Genomic DNA, 4,795 nt, shown 5'->3' with positions numbered 1-4,795 from the left:
GAAATGATTGGAGGAGAAGGATTCATGTGGAAGACCCAGAATGATTTTCTTTGTTGGTACATATCGCCGACCCCAATTGTTTTGTGATGAAGGCGTAGTTGTTGTTGTTTGTAGGCTTTTATTGGGCTGAGTGAGCACAAGATGCTAAAGCTGTGGGCCCCATGCGGACCTTTGAATGGTTGTGATTAGGTCAGCGAGTTTGTGAGATCACGCTGTGATCGACGGTTGTGATTTACTTGGCCGTCTCTAAGAATGTGGGTCCTATAACTATAGTCCCATGGTCAAGGGTCCAACTAAAAAAGTGGGTTCTATTCCTATATACTCCCATGGTTAAGGGTCCAACTGCATGTTGGTCAGAGATGATGGGGGATAAAAGAAACGGCACATGACCCTCTAAAATCCAGCCGAACATTGTGATGGAAAGGTCCCCCTTGCTGCCTTCTTCGTCTTCGTTTGTTCTTGTGACAATTCTCTTCTCTCTCTTTCTCTGTTTCATTTTTATTCTAATGTACTGAATGCACTGCCAGATGGCTGAATTCTTATGACAAATTTCTATTCTTTGCATAATTTGAACACTGTCTCGTTTGATTTGTTTTTTCTTCTCTCTTTTGGCTTCTGAGATAAGTGTTTATGAGTGGATTTCTATTTCTATACTTAGATTGTACCAACACAACCCTCACCTTCATGAAAGAATGACAGAGTAGCCTGTCAAATTTGGTAACAAAAATGGTGACATGAAGAACTCCTCACGGCTCATGTCCTACAAAAACGCCTACTCTTGTTGGTTGGAAGCATATTATATGGAAACAAAATGGAACCAACATCACCCAGTTGGGTTAAGATTGAGGGTTTAACCAAGCAAGTCTTCGCAACTATTTGGGTTCGTATCAATTTAGCTAAGCAAGTTGGTTTCTACGCCAAATAAACCCTTTCTAGGCCTCATGGCTCAACCAAATTTCTAACCCAGGCACCCTCCAGGACATGTTAGTCATTTTAGAATAACACTGAAGCAATGCTGAATCATACAGACGCGAACTTTTGAAAAAAGAAGAAGCAATTACTAACGAACATAAAAATGCTGCACCTTCCTTTTTTGTCTATTACATTATTTTTCTAAAATTAAACTCTCTCTCTCTCTCTCTCTCTCTCTCTCTCGTGTGTACAGAGAAGCAACCAAGGCCACAGTATTCCCCGATTCTGCAAACTCCTCTCTACTTGGCGTTTGTCTTCTTCCGCACAGGGAAGCAAATCAGCTCATTTTGAAAATGAGCATTCTGCTCATCCGAACATCGTGAATGAATGCTATACGTCGTTGTTTCCTTCAACTGTGACCTTTTTTTAATAAAAAAAATAAAAAACACTTTGTATACAGAGTGACCGTTTAACTCCACCGTCTCTCAACACTATAACCCCACTCACTCCACCACCCCATCCCAACGAAACCCCACCCCCTTCCTCCATACCCACCTCCCCATAATCCCCAGAAAACCCCATCCCCTCTATCCAAAGCACCCTTCTCTCCACGGATCCAGCACCCTTCCTCCATACCCTCTATATGGAGACCCTCCTGGGCCTGACCCCGACGGACGTCCTCCTCCTCTTCCTCTTCCTCCACTTCGCCGTCCACCACCTGGCCTACACCCGGAAGAAGTCCTCCATCACCGGGCCTGCCTTCACCCTCCCATTCATTGGCAACGCCCTCCACCTAGTCCTCAACCCGACCCGCTTCTGGGACGAGCAGGCCCGCCTCGCCCGGTCCTCCCCTCTCGGCCTCTCCGCCAACTTCATCCTCGGCCGCTTCATGGTCTTCATCCACGACGCCGACCTCTCCCACCGCGTCTTCGCCAACGTCAGCCAGGGCGTCCTCCACCTCATCGGCCACCCCTTTGGCAAGAAGCTCTTCGGCGACCACAACCTCATCTACCTCACCGACCAGGAGCACAAGGACCTCCGCCGCAGCATCGCCCCAAACTTCACCCCTCCCGCCCTCTCCTCCTACCTCGCCGCCCAGCAGTCCGTCGTCCGCGCCCACCTCCGCTCCTGGCTCGCCCATGACCCCCAGACCGAGCCCACCCCTCTCCGGCTCCTCTGCCGCGACATGAACCTCGAGACCTCCCAGACCGTCTTCGTCGGTCCCTACCTCTCCCTCGAGGCTCGAACCCGGTTCAACTCCGACTACGCCCTCTTCAACTCCGGCCTCATGGCCCTCCCCGTCGACCTCCCCGGCTTCGCCTTCCGCCGCGCCCGCCTCGCCGTCTCCCGCATCGTCGACACCCTCGCCGGCTGCGCCGCCCTCAGCCGGGCCAGGATGTCCTCTGGGATCCAACCCGAGTGCCTCATTGACTTCTGGATGCAGGACATCATCGCCCAGGGCCCGACCGATCGCGAGGTCGGCGGACACGTCTTCGACTTCCTATTCGCCGCCCAGGACGCCTCCACCTCCTCCCTCCTCTGGGCCGTGTCCATGCTCGAGTCGCACCCTGACGTCCTCACCCGTGTCCGCGCCGAACAGGCCCGGATCTTATCCGACCCAGACGCGTTCGTCTCCCCCGACCAGATCGCGGCCATGACCTATACCCGGATGGTGGCCAAGGAGGTGGTCCGGTTCCGGCCTCCGGCGACGCTCGTGCCGCACATCGCCGCCTGCGACTTCCCGATATCTGACAGCTACACGGTGCCGCGGGGCACGATCCTATTCCCATCGCTCTACGAGGCTGCCTTCCAGGGGTTCTTGGATCCGGATCGGTTCGACCCAGACCGGTTTTCGGAGGAGCGAAGGGAGGATGAGGTGTTCAAGTGCAATTGGCTGATGTTCGGGTCCGGGCCCCACCAATGCGTGGGCCAGCGGTACGCCTTGAACCACCTGGTGCTGTTCATCTCTCTGTTCGTGACCCAGTGCGACTTCAAGAGGGCTCGGACCGACGGGTGCGACGACATCGCCTACAAGCCCACCATCGCACCAAGGGACGACTGTACGGTCTATCTCTCCCCACGCAAAAAGCTCGTTAAGTCAACAACATTTTGTACGACACACCGAAGCGTCAAGGTCGTGGATGATCTTGCTGCCAGTTGTAAGGAGAAAAAAGGGCATGTCTAGAATTAATGGGGAAGTGTTAAATTGAATAGTCTTCTTCCAAGTGGCTTTTAAAGCGGTGTCGGGAAGATTGTCAGGCTTGTTTTTAGTAGTCACTGCTTGGTTAGGGATTCATTTTCTTTTGTTTCTTTTGTTTCTTAATGTTCATTAGTTTTTCTTTTTTCTTTTTTGTTGTCGTTGAGGAGGGTGGTTGGTTGTATAGATTGGTAATATTCTTTTGTTGTGTAGTTTATTTTAGATTTAAACAAAAAAAAACAAAAAGAGATCTATTTTTGTGACAATGGTACGCATTATCCTGCCCTAATCCTAATCCACCGGGATTATAGGCGCCTGATAATCTGCAAAACACACCCTATGGTTCTACTGCATATTTTGGTGAGCCAAGCTATAAGCTGTTGGAAGGAAAATGAAAACATTCCCAATAGAAAACCTCCCAAACCTACCCAATAAAAAACATTTATCGGATTTTCAGTGTTTTTTCGAAATTCTGACCTTAGCTGGAGATGTGATCTATGCGCTGGTTTTTATAGGAATCGGTTCTTGGTGCATTTGATTCAGATTCATGGATATGTTTTTATAAAGTTTAAAAAATCAAGGGCCTATAATTTCATAAAATTTTGAGGCCCCAAATACCACTTTTTCTATCCAAAATGCATGATTCAAGGGTTGATTTCTATTAAATCAACCATTCTCAACACATCTGTAAGGTCAGAATTTAAAAAATAATGCCAAAATCCGATATTTTTTTTATTGGGTAAGTTTGGGAGGTTTTCTATTGGGTAAGTTTGGGAGGTTTTCTATTGGGTAGGTTTTCATACTCTCTACAACTAGAGGGAATACTGGGTGTTGTGTTGAACTTGGTTGGTTTAGGCACGTTTAGATGAGCTTATTAGTCAGTAAAATCCTTGAGGTCCCCCATGTTCCCTTGGGAGGACACCCAGCTTCAACCTTGCGGGAAGGGATGCCTCACGTGGGTTTCGAGCTCTTGATGTCCTGTCAACTTGGTCACATTTAAAACTCACCCCTACCAGATGATGAGAACCCTTGCGAGCAAGCACATATGCTGTCTGTGCATCATTCAAACTTGAATAAACTGAAGCCAGAATCAAAGTTTGATTACAAATGAGCTGAGCTCGAACAGTCCAAGCTCAGCTTGTTCAGCTCATTTAGCAACCCTAGTTATGGCATACTAACCTATTGGTAATCTTGTAGTGGTCATCGTCAATCTTTTATGCCACTTCAGACCAAAAAAACAAAAAAAGAACTGCATATATCCATAGTTCAAAAGTTTCAGGCACATTTCAATTAAATGCATCTTTAAAAATTATGGTAAGAGTTTCTAATAGACATAAAATAAGGTACTAGACCTAGTTTTGTGAACATTCGTGAGTTGCTAAGCAAAATTAAGATGAGTTTCTGAAAATTATAGCCCAACCTTTACCTAGTAAGAACAAAGAACCAACTTTGAAAATCAGATGATTACATTTGAAAAGATTCCTCTTTATCATTTTGTAATTACAAGTAACTCTGAAGCACTACAAATTGCAACATCAACCGAAAACAATTGTATTAATTTCGGCAAGAATGAGGACCCATACTGCCAAAACTGAAAAGGATACAACTAAAGAGAGGTATAACTCAAGGATACTTCCGAAGAAATTATGTTATCGTGAGTCAGGGCTCAAGGTATCTCGAAGCGGG

General features: G+C 47.3%; 1 pseudogene; it reads left to right on the top strand.

Moving 5' to 3' along the window:
• The first annotated feature begins 1,555 nt into the window (after positions 1 to 1,555).
• On the top strand, positions 1,556 to 3,241 carry LOC149833968 (cytochrome P450 710A1 pseudogene; annotated as a pseudogene).
• The last annotated feature ends 1,554 nt before the right edge of the window (positions 3,242 to 4,795 follow it).

This window comes from Nuphar pumila, chromosome 6, assembly GCF_984573655.1.
Source record: "Nuphar pumila chromosome 6, dmNupPumi1.hap1.1, whole genome shotgun sequence".
Lineage (NCBI taxonomy): Eukaryota > Viridiplantae > Streptophyta > Magnoliopsida > Nymphaeales > Nymphaeaceae > Nuphar > Nuphar pumila.
This window is presented reverse-complemented; position numbering and strand designations above follow the sequence as displayed.